This window comes from Dermacentor variabilis, chromosome 1 (assembly GCF_050947875.1).
Source record: "Dermacentor variabilis isolate Ectoservices chromosome 1, ASM5094787v1, whole genome shotgun sequence".
Lineage (NCBI taxonomy): Eukaryota > Metazoa > Arthropoda > Arachnida > Ixodida > Ixodidae > Dermacentor > Dermacentor variabilis.
Window position 1 is genome coordinate 83,310,221 of NC_134568.1, and position 9,750 is coordinate 83,319,970.

Consider the following 9,750-nt stretch of genomic DNA (forward strand, 5'->3'; position numbering starts at 1 on the left):
CCAATTCATCGATGGTTATCCTCCGTTCTTCTCTAATCAGCTCATCAGCCTTTGCAGTTGTGTTGGGGATGATTGCATGGTGGCTTTGGCCCTGTCTTGGATCGTCTTTGCAACTTTCGCGTCCTTCTTTTAACAGTTTGATTCAACGCTTCACAGTGTCCAATAAAATGCAATGTTCAACGTACACGGCAGCCATACGGCGACTAATTTCTTTTTGGGAAACACCTTTAGCTGTCAAATACCTCACGGCACTATGCCGTTAAACTTTTAGAGCGTCCATTATGTCACGCAACCATGTTCAACTCGGTGTATGAAAGCATTAAAGAACATTTATCCTCACACTTGCATGCCACTTGTAAATGAGATGCCCAAGTGCTACGCGCATGCCTCGCAGATAACGAAAAGAACCATTATTGCGCGGGGTGGGTAGGCTCACTTTCATTTGACTCGCCCTCGTACATTAGAAATGCGAAGATACAATGTAATATATAACTGCGAAGACACAGCTCGATAAAGGACAAAAAGTGTCACTGGAAACAAAGTTCATTGCACGTATACACAAAACCCCGCAACAAGATATTTAAATATACGTTTAAGTCTTCAATAAATATATGAATCTAAGAAAAAGTCACTGTATATTATGTGCCGAACAAGGCAAGTAAACATGTTGCGCAACCACAGACTCAGAGATCACAGCCCCCCTTCCCTCCACTCCCCCTCATCTATATCGTGCGCGACAGGAGGCGGCGCGCTTCCTCCCCGCTTTTCTCTCTTGAGCACGCAATACTGAGTTACCATCGTCGGCTCACACATGCCAACTCCACCCGCCTACGCTTTCACTTGCGCATACAACACGCAGCGCGTGGTCACAATGTTATCGCCCTTGGACTTTATGCAGAACATGAGGGCGACGGCGATGGCAGTAATGCGCCTGGAGTGTCCATATAATTGCTGCCGCAGTAATATAATAAGAGTGTCCGGCAACTATCAAATCACACTGATAAACACACTAGAATCCATCCAGAATCGCGCAGCATGTTTCATCTTATCTAAGTATTCCCGTTACGCCAGCATTACTTCCATGAAAAATACACTTACTTTACCGGACCTTTCATTGCGCCGTAAATGTTTTAGACTGTGTCTTTTCCACAGTCACCACAATCCACTATTAAAGTATCAATCTTTTTACTCGCCGTTCATACATTTCATCCCGTTTCGATCACATGTTTAAAGTTGGTGTTCCATTTCTTAGAATAAAAATGTGTCATGGTTCTTTAATTCCTAAGACCAGCGCCGCCTGGAACGACCTCCCTCCCTCCATCGCTGCCATTTCTGACGTTGACAACTTCAAGACTGCTGTATTTTCTGCCATTTTGTAATATGTATAATTTGTATAATTATGTACTGTTCTTTTTTTTCAGTTACCTCTCCTTTCTGTAATGCCTTCGGGCCAGGAAAGTATCTGAAATAAATAAATAAATAAACTGAAGCGTCCCGTGGCCCATTACTTTCCGCAAAAGAAGAAGCAGTAAGGAAATCGAACTTTCACCATGCGACAATTTGCTGCCCGGCAACAATGTCTCTTTTCTTTTGTGGGGCAGGGTTACGGAAATGAAAAAAAAAAAAAAGACGCAAAGAGAAGCATGTTGGCCACAATCGAATGTCTACTTTGAGCACCTAATCTGGCTACCGAAAGAATATCGAAGAAAACGTGAGACGCTTCGTCCACAAAGAACCATACGCATACTGCTCGGTATCCTACACCGGCGAGACAAAACGTTCCAGATAGGTTGCGCAGGTTGCGCTTAACCCAACGCGTTGCAATCCGTCGAGTCCCAATAGCAGGGTCGCCAGGTTTTCGAAAGAAAAAGTAGCCGAAAAATTCCGAAAAGTAGCCAAAAATGTCACCAATTGCGGCAAAAGCTTTAATTGCTAGCCAAAAATCTAGCCACGGTGCGACAAACGATCATTTGCCCATCATAGCCGAAGTGGTATCGCCAGAATAAACTAGCTGAACGCGATCCTTGCACACATGGTTATATTAACTCTATGCCACTATGACTTCATTTTAAGCATTCCCGTTCCGTTCCGTTCCAAAAACTTTTATTTCCATCAGAGAAGGAGACCCCCTACTCCCTGCCCCTGGCGCGCAGGCCTAGGGACAGGGGTGGGGGTCTCCGCGACTAGATGCAGGCAAAGAGTTGTTGGCTCTTCGCGGCCTCTGCCGCCAGATGGATGGCTCTCCTCTGCATGGCGGGGTCCGCGCTTTGCAGAAGGGTGTCCCAGGCTTCTCTACTATTTATTCCTTCCTTGACACCTGGGGAGTCTACGCATTGCCAGATTATACGGTCGAGGGTCCCCCTCTCCCCGCATCTCTTACATTTATCGTTTATATCTTCGTCTTTCAGTACGTGTGACGCCCATACTGGATTTATGTAGTTTCCTGCTTGCAGTCTGCGCCAGGCTCTCGCCTCTCTATTTCCGAGCTCCTTGTCCGGAGGGGGGACAGTTCTACGCTGAACCTTATAGTTTTCGATTATTTCTGTGTAGGTCTGTAGTCTCTCGTCTAGTTCCTTGCAAGCGGGCGGCTCTGTTCCTGCCCGGAAGTAGAGATCTCGGGCTAGGAAGTGTGCCGCCTCGTTGCCTGGGACCGACGTGTGAGCTGGTGCCCATACGAGGCTGATTTTTCTGTCAATTTTCTTTCCTCTTAGTATTCGTATCGCTTCTGGTGCGATTCTGCCTTTTCCGTAATTGTGGATGGCAGTTTTGCTGTCACTTATTATGTAGCTCGCCTGTGCGAACTGTATGACGTCAAACACGTTCTCCGCTCCCTGGTAGGCAATCGCATAGTCATGTAGACATTGGCCCCTGTAATGTCATGGCTGCCATGACGTGTTTTTGCTTGTTGCAGTCGTTTCTGACGCGAAGAACCATGGTCTTCGAGATTCTCTACAGAGGTAATCGTCGCTGGGGTGATGTTAGGACACTGCCTATTGCTTCCGTCATTCGGAGGACGCAAGAGCATTGCCTATAAGATTGGTTAATTCCTTTTACTCGGAGGCAGCTGCTTGGGCCTGTTCAATTATCCGTCAATGACAGTCCTGAAGTGCCCGAGACGTTGATTTCAGCCAATGGGCGTTGCATATGATTCATCTCGGGCAGTTCTGGGGAGCCCAGGGTGACAAGTCCAAGAGTCCCACCGAACATGTGGTGGCTATGATATACTTTCAGCTCCTGAATTTGCTTCCGGAGCTTGCAAGACACAAAAGCCTGGCCCTGAAGATCTGACGTTTGGGGTTGTTGCTTCGATGGGGCCATCGGGGGGGAGTGTGATTCGGCCACTACCTATACCAATTAACACCTCCAAAAGGAGCCATAAAGTAGCCAAGTCCCTAAACACGATTTTCGGTGCCAGGAGCTTCTAAACGTAGCCAATTTGGCGAGAAATCGCCAAATCTGTTAACCCTGCAAGCAGTGATGACGGCGAGCGACCATGAATTGTTTCTTTTTCTCGTCTGCTAGCCAGAAAGCGTCCAAAACATTGGCAGGCTAAAATCCACTCGGCCAGAGAAAAACGAACGCGCGTCGAAGTGCGCCGCGCGATGGTCGGGGCAACACGAGAAAAACGCACGCGTTATGGCAGGCTCCGGCATCCCGCAGGTAACGAGGAAAAAAAAATGAAGAGGTTCAAGTGTCCTCGCGAATAAAAGTCAAAGCAGAAAAATAAATAAGAATGTAGTTACCTTTACTGGCGCTTTAGTGTCTTGACATGGCTGCTTTGGCACAGGTGAAAAAAAGTTTTGATATTATTTTCTGACATGACGGCAAAAACGAACCACCACAACGCTTTGTCTCATCGGACCTTGCCGAGTGCTTTGTCAACTTGTCTGATAGTCTGTTGATTTGGCTTATCTCGTCGTATAGTCCAATGTACTACTTTAGAAAAGTCAATGCATCTTTGGCGTCAAACGTTTATAGCAACATTAAACCCACAAAGTTCCGGAATTGAAAACATAAAGCACGATTTAGGAAATATCAATGCCCCTTTCGCATCAAAAGTTCATGAGAACTTTATACCCAAGAAGTGTCAGAATTAAAATCCATGCACTCCGTAGATTCCGGGCCACCACAAGATGCCGCGACGAGCCCGCTCGCCATCAAAATGCCGCTGGAAACTTTGTGCTCGGATGGGGCTTCTTGCGTTATGTGATTCCCGATACATGAACGTTGCCGCGAAATCCAGCCCGATTTCGCAATGTTCGCGCTGAAATGTCTGAAAAATCCAGAATAATTTCCAACACCGGGGGTTGTTTTGGTCGGCGGTGCATGACAGCACGCAAAAATTTCGGGGGGGGGGGGGGGGGGGGAGGAGGAGGAGGCTGACAAAGTAGGTATGCCTCATGCACACACAGTTATTGAGTTCTCAGAAATGAGAAATTCGCAGAACGCATTTGACAATGTCTGGGCGCAAAGCTGCAATTCATCAGAGGAGAACGGGGCGTCCCAAAGAGAAAAGTAGAAAATGACGCGCCTTCCGCTTCATTTAGAACAGTATGTATTGAGAGAAGGACGGCCCGTTGAAGAAGAGGCTCCAGATTCAAAGGAAACATTCAGAGTAAAAGTTTTTCTACCCGTTTTGGACCATCTGATTGCGGAGCTGACTAGGCGGTTCACGGAGAATAATGATGTACTTTGCGGAGTCGGTGCCCTCCACCCACGGAGCGAGAATTTTATGGACATCTCCTTACTCAAGCCTTTTTCCGAGCATTATACATGCGACATCGAAAGCGTTGAAGTTGAGTGTAAGCTGATGACGAAACTTCTTCAGCGCATCGAAGCCGAAGGGAAGTGCAAGATAGAGACACTGCTGCAATTGGTGACTGTCATGGGATAATATAAACTAGCCTTCCACGAACTGCGCAACTACGATGATACCGGTATCGTCATCTTGCGAGCGCACGTTTTAACTTCGCAGCAAGATGAATAACCGTCTGAGCGACCTAGCTGTGCTTGTGATCGAGCGATCTCCTGCCAATACGATAGATCTTCAGCGTGTTGTCGACATGTTTGATGCTGTGCACAGTAATCTACGTATACGCGTCTGTGCTAGTATGCCGGTATAATGATACCCCATCGTATTTTTGCGGCGCTTTCGTGGGAACGGACGCAGGACCGATACCTATACCAGTATCAGGGCACCCGCTTCACCATCGAATAAATCCCGGCTGTGTTTTGTATTATACTGTCACAGCGCAGGCATTGGCATATGTGGTTGTGACGAAACCTTCCTCTGTCCCTGTCATCACTTTGAAGACTCCATAAAGGGTGTCGTCCGAGGCCACGTCGGTGGCCTATATAGATTGTGTAATGAACAGTGTATAGTCGGAGAGGTGTTATTTGCGTTTGTGAAAGCTGCTGTACTGTATGACAAAATGTGGCACTGACTGAAATGCCTATTGCGTGTTCTATTTTTTGCAGTTCTCTCCTCTCTTCTATTTGTTTTTGTTATCCTCCCATGTACCTTTTTGTTATTCTTTTTCCCATTTCCAACGTTCAGAATCACCAGCCGGCGTCACAAGAGCGTATTACTTTTTTTTTTTTTTGTAATCTAGCGCGTCTTTACCAAAATGTGCACACTGCTTAGAGGTGTTAGCTCTCTCTCCTGTTGCGAAATATATTATTAAAGCTATATTGCGATCTAGTTAACTGATGTTATTTTGTTATTGCTGGGTACCTCTTCTTTCATTTTATTAAATACTGTCATTTATGTATGTGCTTCACTATGTATTACATAAATTTTCATTTTCTTAGCAGAAGCACTGCTGTGTAAATACGCTAAATTTTAGATTATATCTTACTGCAATGCTGGAATAGCTTGTGCGTTTAGAAGACCTTCAGCCAAGTCAAAAATAGTCAAAACACAACGCATAAGTTCCCCGCCTCCATGCTCCCCCCCCCCCTACCCCAAGTAAAAAAATCCTGGCGCCACCCCTGCATGTCGCTCGTAGCAGGGGCAGCTACATAAAGTAACGGGTTGGTCATAGCTGTGACAGGCGGCTAGCCGACGTGTCCACTAGAAGCAATCCGAACAGTGGAGTTGCTGCCGATGATTGCGGTGGCGTCCAGAAATTCAGACACAGTGAAGTCTCTTCTGCGCAGTCGCCGAGATAGAAGGGTGCTCTGTCGGCGAAATCCATTGTCTTGTGGGATGCGTTGGCAGTCCATGTCGCTCGGAGCAGGAGCAGCTGCAGAAAGTAACGGGTTTATCTTTCTAAATATAAAAAAATGCGGTGGCCGCATTTTTTGACCGCAGTGGAACTCGCACCTTAGCGTTAGTGTTCGTTAAGTTAAGCAAGCGAACATGTTTACCCTGGCACGACATGCGGGCGAGGAGGAAGCGCAGCGCGCGCCACCTGGTGGGGCGTAGCCACCTAGCGAGCGGCGCACGTTACGCGCCCTCTCTGGTGCTGACGTCAGAGCTTGTAACGAATGCGCGCAGCCGTTGCGAGCAAGCAGGTGCGCGACAGGAGAGAAGCGAGAGAGGGTGAAGTCACATTCACTCTGCTCGGCAGATTACTGCTCTCTTCCAAGCAACTGCTCTCCATTAATTAGCCGGTTAAATATTCCACCTTGTTGTGTGACGTCATTAGTGAAGTCATTACTTCCGCTTTCTACTTCCGGGCTTCCAGTAGCTTCACCAAAGTCGTGCTGGCGTGGTGGGTCTCTAAAAGTAAGATTCTGTGCTTTGGTGTGCAGAAATAGGCGATTCCTAGTTAATTCTAATTATTCCAGACACTTCAGCAGCTCAACTTATAACTAAACTTGCGCTCTGATGTATCTATAATGAAACCCATGAATATTGTACTGTACTATTGCTTTTCTCTTTTCTGATTTTGAATTTCGTCCGCAGTCGTCTCAGGAGGTGAACCAAAAGTGCTGCGCTCGCAAGTATGCTCGTGCCACTAGAAAACATTTTACCATGCGTCGAAACTTAAATTGTGAAAAATGGCATGCGCAGCCGAGCTTAATGCTTGGGTGTCACTCCATAAAGCTATTTGGTCCGCTGCTTCTTGCAGTATCTGACAGTGCCATCTTATACGCCAGGGCGTGAATGTGCGTCAAAGCTGCACATTCGAGCCCTTGAGTTTTAATGTGATCGACGTGCCTTTTCCCTCAATTCAACGACAGACAAATCTTTTAAGGCGAAAGCCTTTCTAGCCTCATGGTGAACTTGGTGTCAGCAGACCTGACCGCCGGAGTGTCCGCCGAAGCGTCATCACACCATATGAAGACAGATTAAAGAATGAAAATGATTGACAGTGACAGTGAAGGATAACGTTACAACAGAGATTGGTAAAGGTTAATGACTAATAACGAATACTTTGTAATGACTACTGACTATGAAATGACCAATATGTCTAACGACAGCTTGTAATGGCCACAATTGATTACACATGGCCAGTAATGACTAATGACTACGAAATGACCAATATGTCTAATGACGACTTGTAACTACAATTGATGAGAAATGACTAAAAATGCATAGTAATGACTATCTAGTAATGAGTAATGACTAATAATGACTAAAATGACTTGTAATGACTACTGATGACTATGATACGACCAACATGTCTAATGACGGCTTGTAATGACCATGATTACAAATGACTAAAAATGCTTAGTGAGCAGTAATGACTAATGACCATGAAATGACCAATGTCTAACAACTTGCAATGACTACAATTCATTAGAACAATCTTCCTAACTATTGCTTATGAGTGTGACCAGGAAAATTTCCGGCATCTTCTAACAAGGAATTTTTCAAACTCTACATAACCCAATGTGTTATTTTTTCTTCAGTTTCCCGTTATTATTGTGCTACTATCCCTTATACTCTTTTGTTATAGCCAAATATGTACCGCTCGCTCTGCAATTCTATTGATTATATTTTACTTTGTGAAAGTTTGTTGTTCATTGACCTCTGGCATTCAAAAGCATGCGGTTTGTCCTTTGTATAATTTTAACACCACATTAATGTTACCACATTTACACAATTTTTTGTATATGTATTCACATATGTATTCTAATTATTGTATAATCTCCGAGTGTACTCTCCCCCCTTACACAATGCTTCTAGGGGCCTGTAAGGTATCTTTAAATAAAAAAAAATACTAGAAATGCTTAATAATGCCTAGTAATGACTGAAATAACTATATGACCAACATGTCTAACGATGGCTTGTAATGACCACAATTGATTACAAATGACTGAAAATGCTTAGTAGTGAGCAGTAATGACTAAAAGAAAGAAGAGAAAGAGAAGAGGCAAGGAGAAAGAGGCAAATGATAAGAGGAGGAAGAGTAGGCTTTCGCCGTTTACCTCTTGAGAGATCTAAAGAGCCCCTGTAATTTTTGCCCCTCTAGTGCTGCTTCGCCGCACAGTAGCTGAACAAAAGCGCCCCAGGACAAAAAAAGTTCAATCAGCGGAATAAAACCAAACTGGACTTGCATATAGAGTGAGATATAGAGTATGTGCCACTGAAGTGCAATTAGCGGATGAATTCTTGCTGCGATGAAATCGGCGTTTTAAAAATCACCCATGCATTTTAAATGGGCCTACAAAAGCATCCCAGGACAACAAAATCCAGCCAGCGGAATTAAACTAGATACAACATATAGCGTGAGATCGTAGTTGGGATTAAGTGCTTAAGTACAATTCATGAAAAATGAGGCATTGCTCAGCAATCAATTTTAGAGCACAGCTCTCAGGCGCCCGTTCCTGGAGCGAGCATCGGCATAACCGAGCGAATGAGCACAGTGAAAGATGAAAGCAAACACACAGTGCAGCGGGGCATGGAAGAGGTGAGAAAAACAGAGTATGGCAAAACGATGAGAGGCGTAGTGCAGAGACGATGACTACAAGATGGCGCCAGAGTAGCGCGTGCCTTCTGGGAGGTCCGTCAGTGGCGGCTGCTATGAATTGTGCCCACGCATCACCCATGCACTGGCTCTGCGATCTCCAGGTTAGCAAGGCGGTCGCGCCACACTTGGCTCCATTTGCAACGTGCTGCATGAGACAGATTGTCCGTGCCAGCCAATATATCGCGAAGTGAAAACACGTATAGAGCGGCACTCAAATTTTGCATTAGGGAGAATCGTAATCGCTGGTGGATTAAAAAAAGAATGCTTCCCATAGAGTTACACCGACCACATCGCCCCAGGGTTAGCTTCGACGGAATAGTTGGTGGCCTGGATTCCTGGACTTGTCAGAAAAGTGGGAAAGGAAGCGCAAATGACAGCCCGGAGCACGTTGCATTTGTGCTGCGTGTGCCAATCCGCGGCGAACTCAGTAATGGCCTCCAAGGTCACATGATCTCAGAGGCCATATGTCGTCGCGCCCAGCTCGACTTCACCAATAGTGGCACTGCCGTTCTCCACGCGTTATTAAATATATGTGTCGCAACGCGACAAATCTAGGCCTTAAATTTAGCAGAGAAAATTTGGAATTATGATCTTTAATGAAGAGACGAGTAACTAAGTAGTGTCAATTCAGCAGCAAGTCATACCCATAGTCAAGCAGTATAAATACCTCAGCGTATATATAAACGTAGTAAAGACTTACTCAAGCACCCACCAAGATCATCTGAAAAGGGAAGCAGAATGCAGCAATAATGAAACCTAGGGCACTATGGGGTCACAATAAATATGAAGTGGTGCGTGGAACCTGGAAAGGAGTCATGGTGCCAGCGAC

The 9,750-nt window shown here is 45.5% G+C and overlaps 1 pseudogene; it reads left to right on the forward strand.

Moving 5' to 3' along the window:
- Positions 1 to 4,429: 4,429 nt before the first annotated feature.
- On the forward strand, positions 4,430 to 5,123 carry LOC142577230 (uncharacterized; annotated as a pseudogene).
- The last annotated feature ends 4,627 nt before the right edge of the window (positions 5,124 to 9,750 follow it).